This window comes from Lissotriton vulgaris, chromosome 7, assembly GCF_964263255.1.
Source record: "Lissotriton vulgaris chromosome 7, aLisVul1.2, whole genome shotgun sequence".
NCBI classification, from domain to species: domain Eukaryota; kingdom Metazoa; phylum Chordata; class Amphibia; order Caudata; family Salamandridae; genus Lissotriton; species Lissotriton vulgaris.
In genome coordinates this window covers 1245885289-1245897600 of record NC_141695.1, presented here as the reverse complement: position 1 = coordinate 1245897600, position 12312 = coordinate 1245885289, and the positions used below count along the sequence as shown (strand labels likewise).

General features: G+C 52.8%; 1 protein-coding gene across 2 annotated transcripts in view; it reads right to left on the bottom strand.

Annotated features, from left to right (window-relative positions):
- Window positions 1-12312, bottom strand: part of CDHR2 (cadherin related family member 2) — a 464115-nt gene that overhangs the window by 48582 nt on the left and 403221 nt on the right. The window lies entirely within an intron of this gene.

Below are 12312 nucleotides of genomic sequence, written 5' to 3'. Positions count from 1 at the left end.
TATATATATATATATATATATATATATATATATATATATATATATATATATATATATATATATATATATGTTTTTGTCTTGCATATACACTTCAAGTTTGGTATAAATATATTAATTCACCCAAGCAAAATCTTCTAATTTAGTTGGTTGGTCTGCCCATAGGAGAGCTACTCCCGGTAGGTGTAGTGCTGCCAATAGCTCACAACCTACTCATTGAAGAAGCTTGCGCTAATGGAACGTACAGGCTTTCAGAAAAACTGAAATAATGGCAAGAGTTATTTTTGGCTACCTTGAAATAAACTCCCAGCAGGGTTTTGTTTTTGCCAACCAAAAAATCAGTGGCTCCGATGCATAGGGAGTTTTGTAATGAACATATGTGGGGCTTGATAATTTACTTCTCGGGCATCCTAAATAGACCGGGTCTTCCGAAGCAGAAAATACAGAGGCTTTGTGGCACATGCATCGCCGCCAATGTGGTCTCCAAGGGGAGCAAATGCTACAGCCTTTCTTCCCTGGATGACTTTGTGCAATTGGGTCAGGTCACAAGATAGGGGGACAGGGATAGGTGGGAACAGAATGTAGAGGGAGGGTTTTAGATAAGGTATTTGAATGTCTCACTAGAGGGGAGGTCCAGTCTTATTGTGGACTCCATTTTGTGGGTGGTGGTGCAGGGCAATTTGAGGAAATTGCCCGATTAAAATATTTCCATATTTCGGGTTATGTGTGGCTTATTTGCTTTGAAAAATTCATAGGTATGCTGCGGTAGGACAAGTTGTAGTAGTTTTGAGGCACTTTTTGGGGGGAGATGGAGAGCCCGGTCCGGGTGTACCCCAGTAGCATAACAAAACTTGAGGGGTCCCCCCTGCAAAGTACATGGAAGGGACCCCCTCCGAACTCCCTCAGGAGCTCTCAGGCCAGAGTACTGTCCTGAGGGGGCCCCCTGGATCTCAAGGCCCCTCACACTGCAGGTCCTTTGTAATGCACTGACGCACCCACCAATCGGAGTGGGACTCAGAGGATGGGAAGAGGAAGTTTTGAGAAAATCAGTTTGTTTGTTGATGGTTGGTAGGCTGTGTGTGAGAAAGGCATTGGGTAATGCAAGGGAAGACCTTTGAATGGAAGATGAATGATGATGTTGTGGGGTAAATAAAGTTAATTTGTTCTGTGGAGTTGTTACAAATTTTGGGAATTGTTAAGGGGGGTGTCAAGAAACATTATGTGTGGGAATCAGGTAAAAAACAAATCACTTACATCCCAGCTGGCCGACTGGCCAGCCACCACCGCCTCTCCTATGTCCTCTTCCTTCTTGGTACAAACAGGAAGAGCCAGTTCTCCCACGCTCCCTGCAGCCAAACACAACGCTGCAGCGTTGTGATTGGTCTGAGCGCAGTTCACGGTGCTCAGCCATGGACTGGGGGGGACAAGTTCTCCATGCAGGCTGTAATGCAGCATGCATAGAGAACAGGGAAAGTTTTCCATACTTTTATGGGCAGCTCAAGAGGCCGACCAAATAGTTACTGCGCACTTAGGAGGGTTTTACCACTCCTCCTCTGCTTTGCAGCCCCACCTCGCCCCCCCCCCCACTCAAGCTGCCGCAGCAGGAGGTTAAAATAAAATAATAATAACATTAGTTATTATCATTTTATTTTTTCCTTTTGTTTGCTGCATCAAGGCAGTGGGGTGACTGCGCATTCCTTTACCACGCATATCATTGCAACAACATGCCTTAGGGAAAGTGCTGGACTTTGGAGGGGTATAGTTTACTATTCCAACTCCAGTCTGCCCAACAGTAGGGAAAGCGTTGGACTTTAAAGTTCAATCCTGCTTCTCCTAAGGCATTTGGTTGTTACAATACGTGTGGTAAATCAATGTGTGGTAAAGACACATTCATTGTAACGCCTGTGTTGTAACAGCAGCACGTGGTTCGTAACATGTTGTAAATGCTGTATTCTTTGCAAGATGTGTGTTGCCGGAGCCAGCAAAGGTACCTAAGGCAGACAATTAGCATTTCTCTCACCTCTAAAGCGCTTGAAGAACAATAGACTTTTAGGAGACTTTCACTCCACCAAACCCTAAATGGCCCTGTTAGAAGGTGGTTCTGACACTATGGGCCACCCGGATTTTTGCTTTTTGAGGACCTATTTGTTGAGCTTTTACTGTGGGGGAGCCTCACAAGTTGGGACTCACCCACAGTGAACTCATAGTGAAAGAGACTGCATGAGGATTTTACTGGTGTCCCCCTGGCTTGACCAGGCCATTGTGCAGCAGCTGGAGTAACGGACACCGGGCTGGTTACATGCAGACACATGTGTACATGCATGTGCACATGTGTAGGGGCTGTGCAGGGGAGATTTCTAGTGTGCGCAGCCAAGGAGTAGGTGCAGATAGACTGGTGTGACAGGACTTATACAGAATGGGGTGGTGACATGGAATAGGCTTTATATAGTGGGAAAAAACATGCCAGGGAAAGTCAGTGTGCTTTACAGCGTGTATTCCATTATTCTCTTATGGGGATAGGGAGCACATGTGCTAGTTTTACTTTCCTAAGGCCTACAGATTCCAGACACGAACTAAAGTCCGCTGTAAAGGATGGGAGAAGAAGTATTCTTCAGAGTCCAAAGCCATATTTGTAGTGCTTTTGGGTCATCCCGAAATGTCACATTTCTCTGAGTCAGCCATAATCAGGGCCTGTCTGTCCTCAGCACGATGGATTGATTACCTTTCTTCCACAAGCTAAGACCTCCTTGTGAGATGTTGGCCTGGTATATGATGTCCACTATTCTAGTGGGCACCTTGCACCAGTCCAAACGACCCTTATTGATGGTAGGTTTAAAGTCAACCTTTATAGAAAGCTATCCTAGTGGTAGCTGTGGAGAGCAGCCTTCAGGCTAAGACTTAGAGGCGAGTTAGGCAAGTTGTTTTACCAGTTTTAATCTCTTGAATGATCAAATGAAAGCACATCACACAAGGTATATATCAAATGTATATGTATTTAATCTAAGCACAGCCCCTCTGAACTCTTTATGAGGTCAGAGGTAAAAGTTCAATACAAGGAACTTAGGGATTGATTAGGATTGCAGTGAATCCACATCCTTCGGGTAGGCAGAAGCCACCGCCGGCCCGGAGGATGCGGATTCACCGCTGCGGTAAATGAAAAGACCCCCGCCACATTAGGATGGCTGGGGGGTCATCGCCGGACGGGAAGACCGTCCGCCGCTTTTCCGCCGCGGTCGCCTTCCGACCGTGGCGGAAAAGCTCTAATATGGTGGCGGTGTCTATCAGACACCGCCAGTCATATTAGGATGAGCTTCAGGACATGCCTTTCCGTGGCGGCAATGCCGCCACGGAAAGGAATACGGTCTTTTCTTTGGGGGCCCGTTGTGGGCCCCCAGGGTGTAGGGGGGTGGGGGGTGCACATGGGGGGTACCTATGGTACCCCCCTGCATTTGCATGCACAATGCGGCAGGCAACGCGCGGTGCCTGCCGCTTTGTGCATGCAAATGCACAGCATGCATATTTAACTTTGCGGCGGGTGCTGCTTAAAGCAGCACCCGCCGCAATGTTAAATATGCGGGATGTGACCGCCAGGGTGGCGGTCACATCCTAATTCCACCGGAGGGACTGCCGCTGCCCCTGTGGACGGTCCCTCCACCTCGGTGGTGGCTGACGGACAGAGGTCCGTCCGCCATCCTAATAGGCGCCTTAATTAGCATACGATAAGTTGCACAGTATACCTTATGCCCTAGGGGCCTCACAAACCATATTCTAAAATAGTTGTATAAGAACCACGTGAGTATTAGAAAGAAGGCCTAGGGCCTGTAAAACCGCTAGGGCTACCAGGAATCACCCGAGGTAGGGACGCAGGAGGCCCACGGGGGACACGTGCAGTGTCTAAACACAGCCGCAGATCACCATTGACTTTCTATGGAGAACGAACCAGTTACAATTTTAAAGATTATGGGCACTTAGAGGTGAACTACGATGGAACCCTTTCAGACAAGGACACTTCGAGAGTTAAGACCCCCGGGAGCACTGGAGTACTTGTGTTACCTCACCCAGGGAAGCCAGGTGCATAGGTGTCTTTTGGTGTCAGGTTTTGTCGTCGATTCCAATGGAGAGCTGCGAAGAAATGCTGCAGGCAACCAAAGGAAAAGTGTCTGGGTGGATCCAAGGGTGGATCAGAGATGTGAAGACCCTGAATGCAGTGGGGACAGAGTCTGGGTCACTAGCCAGTGACCAGGATGGCGATAGGAAGATGCCAACCGATGTTGGGTGTTTTCAGGTGAAAGAGGTGAAGCTTGACTCTTCAGCCACGAGGACCAGGAGGCGTCGACAATAAACAGGAGCTGGATTTGAGCTATCCCACAAAGGGTGTCGAGTGCTGCAGCATCAGAATCCAGATTCGACCCAACAAGCCTTGGCAGCAGCAACCCTGGCAAGATGACAAGATTGGCTTCGGTTCAGACCAGCAACGTTTGGGGGACTCTTCCTTAGAAGGGAAGTCAGAGCACATCTGGAGCAACCAGGAAAGCTCAAGAAACAACGGATTGGCCTTTGTGGGGGCTCACTAGCCAACAGACTAGAAACCACGAAGGAGCCTCGAGCTGCGATGAAGAAAGGGGACTCACGGGTCCTCTTTCATGGAGTGCTGGCCTCTGTACTTCGGTGCAAAAGGTGCTCGGGGCAGGGGCTTCAAATACCCCAATGCACAACTTCGGGATTCCTCGGGAAGTAGGTGAAGATGCAAAAATGCAGGATGTCCAGGAGTTCCGGTCCCACATCTCTCGTGTCAGCTATGGGTCTTAGCTTTGCTGGGATCTCGGGCCAGCTTCAGAGATGACTGGAAGTCAATGTCCTGTGTCGCAGATTCTTCGGGATCTGGCGGGAGCCTCGAAAATGCAGACCGGCAAAGATGCTTTTGGTGCCTGTTTGGACAGAGTGGTCACTCCTTGACCACAAGGGAGATTTCTTCCATCTTCCAGTCGATATGGAATGTTGAAGGTCCAAGATATATGTTGCAGAGTTTCGTCCAGGGTAATCTAAAGTCCTAGGGACTGGGTTCCTATTCTTATAGTAAGTTTAGGGGTTGGACTAACTCTAAGGTCCCATCTATGGGTGGACCTGGGGAGAGGGTGGTTACACCCCTTCCCCTTTGTCCAGTTTTGTGCCAGAGCTGGGGCTGAGTGCCCGAGCAATCGGTATGAACTGGGAAATGAATGGAGCACCTTCTGTGCCCCAGGCAGTGTCTGAAAAGAATTCACTGAATGCAACCCACCCTGTCCCAATACACTAAAGCCTGTACAGGAAAAGTATTGTCCCGGCCTCCCCTGCTGGAGTTTCGTCCAGCAACAGGAGGTCAGACTTGTGTCTGTGGTAGCAGCATCCATTTTGTGATGCTGGGACTCTGTTTAACTTTAACCGGGTATACCAGTATGTACATGTCTTCTCCCTCTAGAAGGGTGGAATGCTACCCCCACCACCAGAACTGGTGGGGGGGGGGATAGCATTCCAAAGTGTTTGACCCCAAACACAACATGTTTTGATAAAGCCAAACCAAAGTTACCATTAACTGCGAGGATTATAATGCACTTAAGAGTATATGTAATGGCTATATCATAGAACAGCTATAAGGAGATATTTCTGAAAGCTGCAAAGGGGCTCAGCTCATGCTAGGCACCCTCTCACACAAAACCAAGCACTCTGCCTTCAGGATTGTCAAGGCCTGCCATAGGAGTGACTTATAGGTTACTATGTGTCTATATGTAAAGGTAGATATAGGTATACTATATCTAAGTAAGGGGTGCTTACACCACCTTACCCAGGCTGCAAGTGCAGACCTGTGGTGTCAGTTTGGAAGGCTAACCATGGGTGGCACAATACATGCTTCAGCCCCTTGTAGGCCTCTGGGGTACCTTTGCCCTGGGTACTGAAGGTACCATATACAGGGACTCACAAAGGTGACCCAGTAGCCAATCTGCTATGTACCTACAGTACATGGAATCCATTTTATAGAGAAAGCAGATGGACTGGGGCCCTGAATAGCAGGGTCCCAGTCCAACTAAGTCGAAAACCAGCAAAACACCAGGAAAAAAGTGGGGGTAACTATGCAGTAAGATTCCACCTTCCTACACTCCTCACCACAAAGAGAAGATGGGTGGGGCTACAGGCTCATCCATCAGCAGCTATTACTGAGTGCCAGGCACCAGGCTGCACCAAGGAGGGAAGGCAGCGAGGGTGGAAGAGGCGTTTTCAGAGACCATGTGGCCAGAGACCCTGGACAACGCCATATTGAACCAACCCAGGGCCTGGCAGGAAGGAGGGAGCAGGGGCAGTGAAGTGATGTGTCGTTGTTTGATAGGACAAACAGAGACTTCCTGTCAGCTCCCTACTCAACTTTAAAAAAGTGCTTGCACAAGTAGAGAAGCTCTCTTTGGGGGGTGGTCTGTTGGGGCAGAAGGTGCTGGAGCCTGGTGCAATGGGCTGTTGGTAGGGGGAACCCTTGACTGCCCGTGGATCCTGAACAGCACCAGGAGAAGAGTCCAAGACCAGTGCGCAGAAGCAGGTGGCCTCTGTGCAGGGAGAAGAGAGGCCCTGGACCTCGCCCAGCGCCAGGACCCCTGGCCCCCGTCGACGCCAGACCACACAACGCTGCGCTGCGAGGCTTCCGGGCAGTTATGCGCTATATAAGTGGAATTTTTCATTTCATTTCATTTCACAACGGACCTACGACGCCGCATCCTCAACGCACTCAACGCCGGCCGAACTCCTGCCTGCTACCGAGCCACCCCGAAACGCACCCACGGACCCTTCACATGCCAAGTCTGCAAATTCACCTGCCTCCTGACCTGCACCGCACTCGACAAGCCGAGCACCAGCAGCAACCACCTCAAGTGCATCCTGCTCAACACCCGCTCCGTCCACAGACACGCCGTCGAACTCTGGAACCTGCTCGACACAACATCACCAGACGTCGCCTTCCTCACAGAAACCTGGATGAACGCCTCCTCAGCGCCTGACATCGCCATAGCCATCCAGGACGGATACAAGATCACGCGGAAGGACCGCGTCAACCAGACTGGAGGAGGCATCGCCATCGTACACAAGAACACCATCCGCATCACGACCAACCCCGACGACACCTTCACCGCCACTGAACACCTCCACTTCCAGATACACACCGACCCCAAGACCACCCTCAAAGGCACCCTCATCTACAGACCCCCGGGACCACTCACCCAATTCAGCGAAGACATCGCCGACTTCATCAGCCCGCACGCCCTCCCCTCCGCTGACTACATCCTCCTAGGGGACCTCAACTTCCACCTGGAGAACAACAAGGACAGCAACACCACCACCCTGCTGTACAACCTTGCTAACCTCGGACTCAAGCAACTGGTGAACACCCCCACCCACTACGCCGGGCACACGCTTGACCCCGTCTTCTCCTCCAGCAAACACATCTCCTTCAGCCACTCCACCGGACTCCATTGGACTGACCACAGCTGCATCCACTTCAGCTTCAGAAGAACAACGACCCACCATCACCCGCAACAGATTCCTTGCAGGAGCTGGAGCAAGATCACCGCAGAGCAGCTTGCCACCTCCCGCCCCCAGAACCCTCCCGCCAGCACAATGGACCCCAACGAAGCAGCCAACAACCTCACACAGTGGCTCACCAACTGCGCAGATGACCTCGCACCACTGAAGAACCCTCCCAGCAGACCCGGCAGCAAGAAAGCCCCCTGGTTCACCGACGAACTCAAGATCTCCAAGAAGAACTACTGCACCCTCGAGAAAGCCTGGCTCCACGACCAGACCACAGACAACATGACGGCCCTCAAGCACGCCACCCGCAAACACCACCAGCTGATCTGCACCACCAAGAAGAAAGCATTCAAAGAACGACTGGACAACAACGCCCACAACAGCAAGGAACTCTTCAGCATCGTCAAAGAGTTCTCCAACCCCAGCGCCGGAAACAACAACATCACTGCCTCGCAAGACCTCTGCGACTCACTCGCCTCGTTCTTCCACCGCAAGATCGCTGATATACACAACAGCTTCGGCGCACCAACCACGCACCCAACCACCGAACCAATGCCCCCCACCACCACCATCTGCGTCTGGACCCCAGTCAGCACCGAAGACACCACCCGCACGATGAACACCATCCACTCCGGATCACCAACCGACCCCTGCCCCCACCACGTCTTCACCAAGGCCGTCTCCATCATTGCACCCCAACTCCGGGACATCAACACCTCTTTCAACACGCCACCTTCCTGGAGATCTGGAAGCACGCCGAGCTCAGCGCCCTCCTGAAGAAACCAACAGCGGACCCCACCGACCTCTAGAACTACCGCCCCATCTCTCTCCTCCCTTTTCCTGCCAAAGTCATCGAGAAGACCGTCAACAGACAGCTTGCCACCTTCCTCGAGACGAACGGATCCCTCGACCCCTCGCAGTCCGGTTTCCAAGCCAACCACAGCACAGAGACAGCCCTCATCGCAGCCACTGACGACATCAGATCCCTGCTCGACAACGGGGAAACAGCGGCCCTCATCCTCCTGGACCTCTCTGCAGCGTTCGACACTGTCTGCCACCGCACCCTAGTACAACGCCTCAACAACATCGGAATCCAAGAGAAGGCACTGGAGTGGATCATCTCGTTCCTCGCCGGAAGAACCCAGAGAGTCCGCCTCCCCCCGTTCAGATCCTAGACCTCCGAAGTCATCTGCGGCGTACCACAAGGATTATCACCCAGCCCAACCCTCTTCAACGTCTACATGAGCCCTCTCGCAGCCATCGCACGCCAACACAACCTCAACATCATCTCCTACGCCGACGACACCCAGCTGATCCTCTCCCTCACCAACGACCCCGTCACCGCCAGAACCAGCCTACACAAAGGGATGAAAGGCGTTGCCGAATGGATGAAGAACAGCCACCTGAAACTGTACTCCGACAAGATGGAAATCCTCATCCTGGGATCATCGCCCTCCGCCTGGGACGACTCCTGGTGGCCCCCTGCCCTGGGCACCACTCCCAAACCAACATACCACGCACACAACCTGGGCTTCATCCTGGACTCCTCCCTCTCGATGACCAGACAAGTCAACGCTGTCTCATCATCATGCTTCAACACCCTGCGCATGCTCCGCAAGATCTTCCGATGGATCCCAACCGATACCAGGAAGACGATCACCCAGGCACTCGTCACCAGCCGGCTGGACTACGAAAACACCCTCTACGCCGGAACCACAGCCAAACTTCAGAAAAGACTCCAGCGCATCCAGAACACCTCAGCATGACTCGTCCTGGACATCCCCCGACACAGCCACATCTCCAGCCACCTGAGAGACCTGCACTGGCTCCCCGTCAGCAAGAGGATCACGTTCAGACTCCTCACCGACGCACACAAGCCCTCCACGACCTGGGCCCCAAGTACCTCAACAACCGCCTGACCTTCTACGCGCCCACCCGCCAGCTACGATCGTCCAGCCTCGCCCTTGCCGCCGTACCACGCATCTGCAAAGCCACCGCTGGGGGAAGATCCTTCTCCTACCTGGCAGCCAAGACATGGAACTCCCTCCCGATCCACCTCCAGCTGACCCAGGATCATCTCTCCTTCACTAAGCTCCTCAAGACTCTGCTCTTCGAGCAGTAACGGACCCCTCCCCCCCAGCGCCTTGAGACCCTCCCGGGTGAGTAGCCCACTATACAAATGCCCATGATTGATTGATTGATTGACCAGGAGCAAGAAGAGCCAAAGATTGTGCAAATTGGCCACCTGGGGGGCCGAGATATGCCCCCAGAAGGTAGGCGACCGTTGAACCCTCAGTGGACCGACTACGAAGCGTGTGGGGCTCCGCCACCAGTCTCAACTATGCCCCTGGGGTGGGTCAGGTCCCGGGGCTGCCCCCAGCAGAAGGGAAGCTGGGGAGCGCCGTCGCGCTCCCCCTGAAAATTTCCTGCAAGGGGGCCAGGAGCCCACCTTGGCCCCCGCCGTCTAGGACCCCCGCAGAGAGGTCTACTGGGGCCTTGGACCCCATCCCTGGGCCCAAAGCAAAGCCGGGGAGCGCCGTCGTGCTTTCCCTGAAGATTTTCCCATGGGAGGCCAGGAGCTCACCCTGGCCCCAGGCTTAGACGGGCTAGACCCACGAAGAGAAGGAGGGGCCCAGGACCCCATCCACCGTGGTGGGGGAGTGCCATTGCACTCCCCCGAAGACCCGCTGAAGCGGGGGAAGCAGTCTTGCGTCTGCCCGCCGGAGCGGGCAGACCAGAAAACTAATTCCGGCTCCCGCGGCAGCATGCAATGGTGCTAGCCAGTGGGGGAGCAACGGGAGCTGCCGGGGGTGGGGTCCCCGAATGGCTCTCCATTGAGGAGGCCAGACGGGGTCCCTGGGTGGGAACGGGGACCCAGAGAGGAGATGTGGTGCTTGGGGCATGGGTGGGACCAGGACTCAGAAAATCAGCGAGAGCGGCAATGGATGGGCTCCCCGACCTGCAGGACATTACCTGGAGGTCCGGGTGGACCGGGTCCCCCAATGAGGCTGGAATATGGCAGAAGACCACCGGCACCACCAGCGCGGCTCTTTCCGGCACAGCGGGAGAGCCGCTCATCTAATATGCACAGCCAGGAACACGGACCGCCCCATAATGTCTTGCAAGGCATGGGGAAGTCTATGTTTTGGGCGTTTTTGGTGGCCCCCAGAGGAGAGGGGCCACCACCCTTCGCTGAAGTGGTGCAGGGGGAGCTGCAGGAGCGACGCAGTCACCCCCAGCACAATGAAGAAAAGTCCCTCCCTAAGTCTCCTGGGTACTTAAAAGTAACAACCCCTCAAGCGCTCTGCCGGCATTGAATCACCTCCTGGGCTGGAACTTATGTTCTACAGCTGGGGGTGTATTGAGAAGTGCATCCTGGAGTGAAAGGCTGAGTTGGGGATGTCAGGAGAAGGGCATCCACTGGAGGTGAAGAGTTGTAATTGCACCAGAAATGCTTCTACCGACGTTATTTCTTTTAGAGGGACTGAGAATCACACGTGAAATGTGAAGAACCTGTGTAAGGTGATGTTATAAGCAAGGTGGGGTTATGTGCCAAAAATTCCTGCTAGGGTGTCTGGCTGTATATGCATAATCCTGTGATTTCATCTGTGATGCCTTTAGGGGCTGTAATTGCAATGCATTCTAATGATCCACAAATGTCATTCTAAAGTGATGCTTACACATGTTATCTTGTTGCTGTGCTTAGGTGAAGAATCAGACTGCTAGCCCTTAAAATGTAGAGGTGTATACTTCATGGTCCATAGGAAATGCTCAGTCAGGGTTGTGTGTCACCAAGGCAGGGTTACCTTTTTTAATGCTTGTTGAGATAATTGGGTAGGTCGCCACTTGGATGGTCCCAGTGCGCATGGCCCTAGCTCCAGGTTATGTTCAACTACCTGCATTGGGGCAAGATGATGTGCATACATGGGAGTGGTGGTACTAGACCCCACCCCTCTGCGGGAGGGGTGGAGATGTTATGCAATGTCACAAAGTAATTTCAACAGCTTATGTATATTTGTAATTGGTGCATAGTATTGAGTAGTGTGTGTGTTTAATAAATGTACTCTTACTTTTATAAAGCAAAGCACAGACTGGACAATCAATTATTGAGTGTTATTGCTGTGCACCTGTAATGGGGATTACTAGCCCACACCACCTCCCTTGAATTAGCCTCAGACTGCTCTGCAATTCTACCCCCTGAGAGTCAGGCGCTACAATTGGGTGTTTGGTTCCCAGTGAAGGACAAATGTAGTCATGTTATTTGTGCAGGCCTCATAGATGCTGCCTCGTTTTCCAACAGGCCCCGTTCCTCGGATTCTGAAAATAATTCTTGTTTTAAAAAATACAAGGGGGGCGTGGCCAACTGCCGGGAGAAATGGCCTCTCACTAGCGGATCTTTTTCCCAACACTCCCTAACTATCTGTGCAATTCAGCGTTGCCCCGACTGCAATTACCTCAAATGGCTGTCGAAGGTTTCCGGGGAGAAGGAGGATCAATTCACCGTGTTTGGACCGGATCCGCTCGATCAGGCCGCTGATCTGGGGCTGGGCCCGAGCGTGCAGTGTAGGACCGGGGTGTGGCCTGGAGGACTCGCGCCGCCCGGCTCCGCCGCTTTGGGCTACAGTGCAGCCCCTGCCTGCTGCTTTCTAGGGGGCCGCTTAGCCTCACTTGAAACTGGTCCTGCTCCCGCCGGATAAGCGGCAGCAGCGCCCCGAGACCTGGGTGTCGGGCCTGCGGCGTGCAAGAGAGATTACCGGCAGCCAGCCT